Source organism: Saimiri boliviensis, chromosome 13 (assembly GCF_048565385.1).
Source record: "Saimiri boliviensis isolate mSaiBol1 chromosome 13, mSaiBol1.pri, whole genome shotgun sequence".
Classification (NCBI taxonomy): Eukaryota; Metazoa; Chordata; class Mammalia; order Primates; family Cebidae; genus Saimiri; species Saimiri boliviensis.
Window position 1 is genome coordinate 87,569,660 of NC_133461.1, and position 12,488 is coordinate 87,582,147.

Genomic DNA, 12,488 nt, shown 5'->3' on the forward strand with positions numbered 1-12,488 from the left:
ACACACTCTGAGAGTGGATCTGAAGATGATCGGGGTCTCTAGAGTTATCTCCATCTCCCCAGCCCAAATATATTCTTAAAAGGACCAAATATATGTATCATCTCCATCTCCCCAGCCCAAATATATTCTTAAAAGGACCAAATATATATATCGCCTCCATCTCCCCAGCCCACATACATTCTTAAAAGGACCAAATATATATATCGCCTCCATCTCCCCAGCCCAAATACATTCTTAAAAGGACCAAATATATATATCACCTCCATCTCCCCAGCCCAAATATATTCTTAAAAGGACCAAAGATACATATATTGCCTCCGTCTCCCCAGCCCAAATATATTCTTAAAAGGACGAGATAGATTTATCGCCTCCATCTCCCCAGCCCAAATATATTCTTAAGAGGACCAGATATATATATCACCTCCATCTCCCCAGCCCAAATATATTCTTAAAAGGACCAAATATATATATCGCCCCCATCTCCCCAGCCCAAATATATTCTTAAAAGGACCCACCTCCCCAGAAATTCACTGATCGCAAGAATTTGAATGAATCCTTGCATTTGCATTGGCAATACCCAGTTGAAGCATACCCCTTTCCTAGGAATTCCTTTATTCCATTATTGGGTGCTGCCATGGTCTCAATGCCCATGTCCCCTCAAAATTCAAATATGGAAACCTAATCCTTGGTGCAATAGTATTAAGAGGAGAGACCCTTAGGTGGTGATTAGGTTATGAGGGTGGAGCCCTCATGAATGGGATTAGTGCCCTTATAAAAGAGGGCTGAGTTTGGGCCTAGTGGCTTAGGCTTGTAATCCCAGAATTTTGGGAGACTGAGGCTGGTGGATCATGAGGTCAGGAGTTTGAGAGTAGCTGACCAACATGGCGAAACCCTGTCTGTACTAAAAATACAAAAAAAATACACCTGGGAGGTGGAGGTTTCAGTGAGCCAAGATTGCACCATTGCACTCCAGCCTGGGCGACAGAGCAAGACAGAGCAAGACTCCATCTCAAAAAAAAAAAAAAAAAAAAAAAAAGAGGCTTGTGGCTGGGCATGGTGGCTCACGCCTGTAATCCCAACACTCTGGGAGGCCAATGGGGGCAGATCATGAGGTGTCAGGAGATTGAGACCATCCTGGCTAACACTACTAAAAATACAAAAAGTTAACCAGGTGTGGTGGTACGTGCCTGTAGTCCTAGCTACCTGGGAGGCTGAGGCAGAATTGCTTGAATCTGGGAGGCGGCATTTGCAGTGAGCTGAGATTGCGCTACTGCACTCCAGCCAGGGTGACAGAGCAAGACTCCATTAAAAAAAAAAAAAAAAAAAAAAAAAAAGCCTTGAGGGAGCTGTTTGACCCTTTCATCATTCCAGATCACAACAGGAAAGTGCCATCTGTGAAGCAGAGGGCAAGCCCTCACCGGACACTGCCTCTGCTGGCTCACTGGTCTTAGACTCTGCAAGATCTAGTACTGTAAGAAATAACTCTGTTATTTATAAATTATTCAGTCTAAGGTATTTTGCTATGGCAGCCTGAAGGGACTGAGACAGGCACTCACGTGCCGGGAGCTGTCTGGGGCAATGAATATTCAACACTGGATAAGACCCCTGCAGAGAGCAGATTTGCTTGTGGTCATCGATGGTAATTTTCGATACTCACTACTGCATTAGTCACCACAGTTCCATGTCCTGTGCTTGCCCATCTGGGGCACAGGCTTTTGACTCACACTGTTCAGAATATTTTCTCATCATAGAATTCCCTTCACCAGCTAAAATCCTACCTCATTTGCTAGTCCAGCCCAAAAGCTACCTCTTCCTTATAGCTTTCTAGAAACTCTCAGACAAGGTTAATTTCCCTCTTTCCTATACCACTTAACACTTCTGTGGCCAGTGTGGCATTATGCCATTTGGCCTTAAAGTTAGTTACATGCCTAATCTTCAGCAATGTAAACTCCTGAGGAACCAGAAATGAGTCTAATTCTCCCTCTTCCTAGGGCTTATCATGGAAATTTCCCCATATGATCCATTCAACGCATACCAGTTAAAATTACATTCACCCTATGAGTAGCCAGCAAGGAAGAAAGTGAGCAGGACATTGACCTTCATCCCTTATTCCCAGCTTCCATATCCAAGAATTTGACCCACCCTATCTCCTAAAGTAAAATGAAATGGTGATGCATAAAGGCTTCAGTCTAGCTGCCTCCCTACAAATCTAAATTATCACCAGCTCATGGATAAGCTAGTTGTTTTTCAGCCTTGGCATGTGGTCAGGATTGCACAACTAGGAAGAAAGCATAATAAAATACTTCCAAGTGCTTTGAACTGGCAAAACTGTGTTTATACAATTACATGAAAACAAGCTAATGTGATGGCATTGCAGACGTTTAATGATGTTGGGTTCAGGAAATTACAGTTCCCTGGTTCCATGTTTCACTGCAGAGTGGTTTGCATCTCATCAGAAAAGAATCTCACTTTGGAGTTAGTCCTTCATGCATGGAGCTTGCTACAGATAAGGGGCTGATAAAGTGAATTCTTGTGTGAATTTTATTTCCTCCTGTGAAGTAAATATGACAGGTGGATTTAGCTTCTGGGATGTACCAGAAAATTCTGCTGATGTGCAGGTAGCAGCAATGTGGAGAATAATAGAAGATATCTTCTGTGTCTTTTGTATGTGTGTCCAGGATTTTTTTTCAACCACTTCTTTTTTTTTTTTTTTTTTTTTTTTTTTTTTTTTTTTTTTTTTTTGAGACGGAGTTTCGCTCTTGTTACCCAGGCTGGAGTGCAATGGCGCGATCTCAGCTCACTGCAACCTCCGCCTCCTGGGCTCAGGCAATTCTCCTGCCTCAGCCTCCTGAGTAGCTGGGATTACAGGCACGCGCCACCACGCCCAGCTAGTTTTTTGTATTTTTAGTAGAGACGGGGTTTCACCATGTTGACCAGGACGGTCTCGATCTCTCGACCTCGTGATCCACCCGCCTCGGCCTCCCAAAGTGCTGGGATTACAGGCTTGAGCCACCGCGCCCGGCCTCAACCACTTCTTCTATGAAGCCCCACGGACCTTGCCAAGACCTCATGGACATAGGCCAGAGATGAGCTAATGCAGAACTAGAAAGAGCACTGGACTTGCAATCAGAAGAGGCAATTAAAGACTCCGATAGCCACTGAGCAGCCACAGGATCTTGGGCATCCTGCTGGACTTCTTTAAATCTTAAATTGCTCATCTGTATACTCAATAATTGCTTAAGGTCCCTTCCAAGGTATGAGTTGAATCTATGTCAGTTCACTGGACTATTGTCCCACATCTACAAAATTACTGAAGCTGACCCATCCACATTAGGGTTATTCTTCTAATTACGCTGATTCATACACATGTTCTGATCTGGCTCTCCTTGTGACTAACGCTGCATCTTTCACATGGCAGCCTGAAGTAGTACGATTTGGCTAGGACTGTGACACTGTGTCCTCTTACCCCTACATGGTATTAGAGGCACGGCTTCTAGGATTGCTATTATTTCCCCAGCAGCATATTCTAATAGTTCATTCATGTGATCGCTGGCCTTCAAGGATTTTATCACAGTATTATTTGAACTAAATGTTTGAGTTCTTAAGCTGAGAGGCTGGATGAAGGATACATGATCTGTGCAGGGGTAATCACTTGTAAAAATAAGGAGATTCAACACAGTTAAAGGAAAATGGTAAATTCGCTGTCAGAAATGTTTACCCCTTGGTGCATCTCTAAAATGCTCTTCTTGGAATCCATGTTTTTGAAACATGGACCAACAAGACTATGAAATGCAGCATTCCTAAGACCAAACTGCCAAGACGGAATCCAAAACAGATTTGCATTGCATTGGGAAGCCTGTAGCTGGGAATGGCGGTGCATGCCTATAACCTCAGCTACTTTGGAGGCTCTGGCAGGGGATCACTTGAGCCCAGGAGTTCAAAACCAGCCCAGTCAATATAGCAACATCCTGTCTCATAAATTAAAAACGGATTATAAAATATAGATGCTAAGAGGGATTGTGTCAGTAAACCCACCTCATTTCTGACATCTAGTGCTATGAATGCTCTCAAACACAGTCCCTTTAAAGTTTGCCTTTTTTGGACTCAGGTCACAGCACACTGAGGTCATAGCAGTGGAAGTTGGACCACTCTGGAAAGCAATTCTCAATATCTATTAAAAGTCATTAATGAATCCAAATCACTGCATCCAGTAACTCTACTCTCAGAAATCTATTCCACTATCATAGAGATGTCAAAAATGTATGCATTTAAAAGACATTTCCAACAAAAATTGAAACCGACAATGGGAAAATAATTCTGTACAGTATGTGATAGAAAATGTCACTAAAATGATGCTTCTGAAGACTGTTCTAATAATATACAGAAATTTTTATGTGATCTTAGTAAAGAAATGCGTCAACACACGTGAAGACAAATGCAGGACAAAAGTTAACAGAGGGGCTAGGCACAATGGCTGATGCCTGTAATTCCAGCACTTTGGGAGGCAAAGGTGGGAGGATTGCTTGAGCCCAGGAGCTCGAGATCACCTTGGGCAACATGGCAAAACCTTGTCTCTGAAAAAAATAAAAAAGTTAGCCAGGTGTGGTAGTGCATGTCTGTAGTCCCAGCTACTCTGGAGGCCATGGTGGGAGGATCCCTTGACCCCTGGAGGCAGAGGTTGCAATGAGCTGAGATCAAGCCACTGTACTCCATCCAGCCTGGGTGGCAGAGTAAGACTTCATCTCAATAGAAATAAAATAAAATAAAAAGTTACCAGAGATTGGATTTGGGAGGATGGGTAATTTCTCCCTTCTCCTTAGTATTTCACTCTGTTTCACAAATACCCACAATAAACTTTACCTTAAAGAGTCTATAAAATTTTTAAATTATGAAAGGCATTTAAGAAAAACAGCTGTTGTGTGTTCCTTAATTACTTGGCCCTTATTTGAGACTGCCTTGTCTCCCAGCTCATCAAACGCTTTCTCTCTCCCTGCAGAACATTAAAGCCACAGAATTGACTTCTGCTAGTGATGATTACAAATGTCACAGCCCTTAAAGCCAGGTTTATTGGAAAATCCCAAGATGGTGAGGGCAATACCCTACTTATTTTCAAATGATTATTTTAAGGATAACAGAAAGAAACCACAGCAAGAAGGGCATTCATGCATGACTCTCGCTCTGCATCCCTGCCTAAGCAAAGTCAAGGGCCAGTGTGAGCGGACCAATGCCAGCACAACCTGATCCTACAGGAAGGTAAGGATGGTTTCACACTTTTTTGGAATAGACTTTTCTGTGGAAACCTCATACTCTTGGAAGATTCCAGCATTTTCCACCTAAATTAACCCATCCTAAAATAGTCAAGGTGGGGCCAAGAAAAATCAGAGAGCAGACTTCAAGCTTTGGGTTTTTGGGCCACATCCAGTGTATGTGGACATACTTTCTGGAAGTTTGTCTCGTGGGGTAACAGCAAGTGTACTTCGAAGGGATAGCCCCCAAGGAATTTTCATCTCTGAATAATGAAATTATTGGCAGTGTTATTTTCCTTTTGATGCTTTTCTGTATTTTCTAATCTTTTTAAGTGAGTTTGTGTTGCTTTTATAAAGAAAAGAGTTATTTTTATTTTTAACATCATAATTGAGGGCATTATATATAAAAAAGATTCATAGGAAAGAAGACTCAGAAGGTGGTGAAGTGAAATTTTATATATTTTTTATTTGTAATAAATAATATATATTTATATACATAAAATATACTTTGCATTTCCTAATTGTATATACTTTGCATTTATATACTTTGCATTTCGTAATTGTAGCAATGGAACTACGTTCCATTTTCCATTAGAAAAATATACATTTATTTAAATGTACTTGTGTCCTAAAGTTCTAAATGAACTCTAGAGAAATGTTTATTTTCATTGATGAATATTCTTTTATTTCTGGGGTTGGGGTAGAAATTTGTCAGTTCCAGATCATTAGACATCCACATAACTCAAGTCTGATGCTGTCGTAAGTATTTACCAAGCATTTTACTTAGGACTGCAAGGGTCTATTTGTTTCACTCATTTATTCATGCAACATACATTTTGGATAGTCTATACTAAAAAAAAAATTGAGACGGGGTCTTGCTCTGTACCCAAGCTGGAATACAGTGGCATGATCATAGCTCACTGCAGCCTCGAACTTCTGGGCTTTAGCCATGCTCCTGCTTCAGCCTTCCAAGTAGCTGGAACTACAGGTATGCATCGTCATACTTGGGTATTTTTTTTTTACTTTATTTATATATTTTATTTATTTATTTTTTGAAGAGAAGGGGGTCTCACTATGTTGCCCAGGCTGGTCTCAAACTCCAGACTTCAAGTGATCTTCCCACTTCTGCCTCCAAAGTGCTGAGGTTACAGGTATGGGCCACTGCACCCAGCCATCATATTCTGTACTTTAAGTTTATTGATAAATACATTTGTCTGTATCCTGAAGGAACTTTCTGTCTTGCTGAGAATATAGATGAGTTAATCAACAATTATAATTCAGCCGTGGTTCTTAAAATTAAGCATGCATCAGGCCAGGCATGGTGGCTCATGTCTGTAATCCCAGCATTTTTAGAGACCCAGGTGGGTGGATCACTTGAAGTCAGGAGTTCAAGATCAGCCTGGCCAGCATAGTGAAACCCTGCCTCTACTAAAAATACAAACATTAGCCGGGCATGGTGACATGTGCCTGTAGTCCCAGCTACTTGGGAGGCTGAGGTAGGAGAATTACTTGAACCAGGGAGGCGGAGGTTGCAGTGAGCCAAAATCGTGCCACTGCCCTCCAGCCTGGGTAACAAGAGTAAAACTCTGTCTCAAAATTAATTAATTAATTAATTAATTAATTACACACGCATCAGAATCATCTGGAGGGCTTTTTCAACCACGGATTGCTAGGCTAGACCCCAGAACTACTGATGCAGTCAATCTGGGAATCTCAAGAAATGCTGGCATAGCTGTCCTAGGGCTCACACTTGGAGAACCACTGCAATATCAGTGCTTAAAAGAGGTATATAGGGTGCAGTGGGATCACCTTCAGTGGTGTTTTACTGCTGAAGGCTGTGAAAGTGGAAATGAGATGGTGAAGAGCATGGACCCACAAGGCAGAATGTGCAATCAGTCCATTAGGATCCTGGAAATCTTAGTTACTAGGTAACTCTTTGCTTTCAGGACCTGAGAACAGCTATTACCTCCTTCCCTGCTACTCTCTGGGACAAAAATTCCCAACTCCATTTCTCTCCTGCCTCCTCTCAAAACTTTCTTCAAACTCTGAAGAAATCAGAAGAGGTTCTGCATCTTCTGAAGAGGATAGACTCTCTGCTGTAGGTGGTGAGGAATTAGCTTCAAAACAAAAAGGACCCCAAATCATTAAAATAGTTTCGATGCCATTAGATATACAAGGAACATAACCTCACCACTCTCGAGTCAGACACCAAATCACAAGGCCCTTCAAGAAGGCTTCAGGCTGTGGACAGTGGCTCATGCCTGTAATCCTGGCACTTTGGGAGGCTGAGGTGGGAGGATCACAAGGTCAGGAGTTCAAGACCAGGTCTCTACTAAAAATACAAAAATTAGCCGGGCGTGGTGGTGGGCACCTGTAATCTCAGCTACTCAGGAGGCTGAGGCAAGAGAATCGCTTGAACCCGGGAGGCGGAGGTTGCAGTGAGCCTAGATGAAGCCACTGCACTCCAGCCTGGGCAACAGTGAGACTCTATCTCAAAAAAAAAAAAAAAAAAAAAAAAAAAAAAAAAAAAAAAAAAAAGGAAGCTTCACTAATAATAGCGTAATTGGCCCTGGCAGAGACTCTTCCAAATGCTTGTATAAGTGGGGATGGGAGGGAAGAAAAGGACTCATGGCCCCATGGCTGAAAATGCTTATAAAATTGACTGTGTTGGATAGATCCTTTGCTGTAGCTGCAGTGACCCCCATTTAGTGACTCTATGAGTACATAATGTAACCAATGATTTCTCCTAAGTCTGCATAATCATAAAATGTTGTAAAGTGTTGCTATATTATTAACTTAGTAAGGCCACTTATAAAATAACTTCTGGATGAAGGTCAACTAGATGACTACAATATTCCCTGAGTGCAAGTTCAGCTGTCAAACAGAAATAGCATGAGCTTTAATTTCTGCAACTGTGAATCTTGTATTTTGTCAGCTGGGTAAATTTAAATGTACCAAGAGAGCTAGTCCCATAGAGTGACTCATAGAATAGATAATTTTGCAGTAGTATACTCATTCTCTAATTTTATTTAATATAAACTTGGTGTTTTATGTATTGCATGTGAAGGGTTATGTCTGAAATTTTTAATAAGTCTACAAAGGTGAGAGTCAGTGTACCACAATATTATATTTCTCTCTTAAACAAACGTGTGTGTGTAAGGAATAAATGTGAGAATAAAAATAACATACAGAGAGGCCAGGCACAGTGGCTCATTCCTGTAATCCCAGCACTTTGGGAGGCCAAGGCAGGTGAATCACCTGAGGTCAGCAGTTTGAGACCAGCCTGGTCGTGAAACACCATGTCTACTAAAAATATAAAAAACTAGGTGGCAGGTACCTGTAATCCCAGCTACTTGGGAGGCTGAGGCAGGAGAATTGCTTGAACCCAGGAAGCAGAGGTTGCAATGATCCGAGATCATGCCATTGCACTCCAGCCTGGGCAACAAGAGTGAAACTCCATCTGGAAAAAAAAAAAAAAAAAAAAGCATATAGAGAAGAAATTTGGGGTAAAATTCCTCACAGATTTCTCTTTTAATCTAGTAAATTTTGCTAGTCACTTGCTTCCCTCCCTTTCTTGTCTTGTAGCTAATCTGATTTATCTTCCTCTGTATCTGACGAATGGTCTATCCAGGGACTGGCAAAAGGAGAAAAACAAGTAAACAAGTTGGGCAGGAATAAGATTGAGAATACCACAGTGTGAACAGTTCCCTCAAAATGCTTCATTTTGGCTCCAGGTAAGTTATAATCAACTGAAGCTCACTTTGCTACATTAATTCAGGGTATCAGGTGTTAAAATCCACATTTCAAAGTGCCTTTTTTTTTTTTTGCATATAAGAACACACTAGGCCAGGCACAGTGACTCATGCCGGTAATCCCAGCACTTTGGGAGGCCGAGGTGGGAGGATCATGTGAGGTCAGGAGTTCAAGAACACCTGGCCAACATGGCAAAACCCCGTCTCTACTAAAAATATTTAAAAAATTAGCCAGACCTAGTGGTGAGTGCCTGTAGTCCCAGCTACTTGGGAGGCTGAGGCAAGAGAATTGCTTGAACCTGGGCAGTGGAGGTTGGCAGTGAGACAAGATTATGCTACTGCACTTCAGCCTGGGTGACAGAGAGAGACTTCATCTCTATAAAAAAAGAAAAACAAAAAAACAATGCACTAGTCTGGAAGGACTTGAATACATCTTTTCTTTTTTCTTTTTTCTCTTCCTTCCTTCTTTCCTTCCTTCCTTCCTTCCTTCCTTCCCTCCCTCCCTCCCTCCCTCCCTCCCTCCTTCCTTCCTTCCTTCCTTCCTTCCTTCTTTCTGACAGGGTCTCACTCTGTTGCCCAGGCTGGAGTGCAGTGGCACAATCTTGCTCACTGCAACCTCTGCCTCCTGGGTTCAAGTGAGTCTCCTTCCTCAACCTCTGCAGTAGCTGGGAGTACAGGTGTACCCCACCATGCCAGCTAATTTTTATGTTTTTAGTAGAGCTGGGGTTTCACCATGTTGGCCAGGCTGCTCTCAAACTCCTGGGCTTCAAGTGATGCACCTGAGTGGGCCTCCCCAAGTGTTGGGATTACAGGTGTGAGCCACCATGTCCAACCAAGTTTATGTTTTCTGTGTGCAATGCAATGATGAGGTGGAAATTATTATACCCAGTTTACAGACAGAGAAATACAGATGATAAAAATAGAAATATTTGTGTTTTTTAAAGTGCCTATTTAGTTTTTAAACAGCAAAAATATCTTGGGAAATATGCTTGACCAAATGTGGGGAAAAAAAAGTTAGATTTTTCTTCTTAGCACATACCTAAGTAAATTCCAGAAGAGATTAAGGAGATTAACTGTAAACACTGAAAATACAAAACTGCTAGATGAATAGAATAAATATTTACCTAATTTCAAATACAGTAGAATTTTCTAACAAAAGCCATAAAGAAATTACTTCTTGAACATACTGGGGAAGATGGCCGATTAGGAACAGCTCAGGATTGCAGCTCCCAGTGAAAGCGCAGAGCGTGAGTGGACGCCACATCTCCAAATGGATTTTTATTGCCCGCAGACCAGGAGATTCTCAGGCGGGGGAGCCCCACGGATCGCCAGTGTGGCTGTTTTGGCCCGCGCGGCTGCTTTGCCAGCACCCTGGGGCAGCGATTCTCCGTACAAAATACACAGGTCCGGGTGCCCTCTTAGCTGGTGATTGGAGCCCTGGGAAGGCAGATCGCCCATTCATCTCATTTAAAAGGGGACTGAAATAGGGAGTCAGGCCAGAAGATTCCAGGGCAAAAAAACCGCCAGGAATCTCAGCACTGCTGTTTCAGCTGGCACAGTGAGTTGACCCACAGGAAATCACATAGATCCTGGTGCTTTTTCAACAGGTGACTGGAACACCTGGGAGAGAGTCGACCATTCAACTAAGAAAAAAAAAAAGAAGACTCTGAGTCAGGGAGCCAGGTGATCAGGCTCGGCTGGTCCCACCCCGCCACACACAAAAAAAACACTAACTGAAAATGCTCTGGGTTGAGAGTTTCACAGCAAGCACAGCTGAACCAGGGATGGTCCAGCTCTGTAGGGGAGGGGTGTCCACCATTACTAGGCACTCCACCACTATGGAGGCAGTCCGCCATGGCTGAGGCAGACCACTGTTGCTGAGGCAACCCATTGTTGCCAAGGCAACCTGCCACTGCAGAGAGAGTCCACCATTACAGAGGTGGGCCACCATTGCCGAGGCAGTTCTAACTACACCCATATAAACAGGACTGCAGGGAAGATCACACGGCAGCTGGGTGGAGCCCACAGCAGTTCAGCAAAGTCTCTGCAGGCAGAGAGTGACTAGGCTGCCTCCTTGCTGGGCAGGGCAGCCCTGAGAAAAATTTAAAGAAGGTAGCAGCACAACAGGAACTCATAAATAAAGTCCTAACTCCCTGGGACAGAGCACCTAGGGGAAAAAAAAGGTAGTTTATGAGTTCTGCTGCAGCAGACCTAAACGTACCTGCCCAGCAACTCTGAATGAACAACAGAGCTCAAAGCTCAGCACTTGAGCTCCAATAAAGGACAGACTGTGTCCTCAAGCAGCTCCCTGACCTTCATATGTCCAAAGAGTCACCTCATAAAGGAGAGAACACACTGACATTTGGTGGGTATCCTTCTGGGACAAAGATAGAAGAAGAAACTGGTAGCAACCCTTACTGTTCTGCAGCTGCTGCAGGTGATCCCCAGGCAAGCAGGGCCTGGAGTGGACCTCAGCAGCCCTACAGCAGAGGGGCCAGACTGTTAGAAGGAAAACTAAGAAACAGAAATAACTTTATCCACAAACTGGAAGGTCACTCAGAGACCCAATCTGAAACTCAGCAACTACAAAGACAACAGGTGGATAAATCCACAAAGATGGGAAGAAACCAGTGCAAAAAGAATGAAAACACCCAACAGCAGAACACCTCTCCTCCTACAAGGGATCACTACTCCTCACCAGCAAGGGAACAAGACTGGATGGAGAATGAGTGTGATGAAATGACAGAATCAGGGATCAGAAGGTGGGTAATAAGAAACTTCTGTCAGCTAAAAGAACATGTTCTAACTCAATGAAAAGAAACTATGACCCTTGAAAAAAGATTTGACGAAATGCTAATGAGAATGGACAACATAGAGAGGAATATAAGTGAATTGATGGAGCTGAAAAACACAACACAAGAACTTCATGAAGCCTGAACAAGTTTGAACAGCCGAATTGACCAAGCAGAAGAAAGGATATCAGAGGTCAAAAATCAACTCAATGAAATAAAAGAAGGCAAGAAGAGAGAAAAAAGGGTAAAAAGGAATGAACAAAGTTTCCAAGAAATGTGGGACTATGGGAAAAGACCTAATCTATGTTAGATAGGTGTACCTGAATGTGATGAAGAGAAGGAATCCAAGCTGGAAAATACCCTTCAGGATATTATTCAGGAAAACTTCCCCAACCTAGCAAGGCAGGCCAATATTCAAGTCCAGGAAATACAGAGAACACCTCAAAGATACTCCTCAAGAAGAGCAACTCCAAGGCACATAATCATCAGATTCACCAGGGTTGAAATGAAAGAAAAAATGCTAAGGGCAGCCAGAGAGAAAGGTTGGGTTACCCACAAAGGAAAGCCCATCACACTCATAGCAGATCTCTCAGCAGAAACCGTACAAGCCAGAAGAGATTGGGGGCCAATATTCACCATACTTAAAGAAAAGAACTTTCAACACAGAATCTCACATCCAGCCAAACTAAGCTTCACAA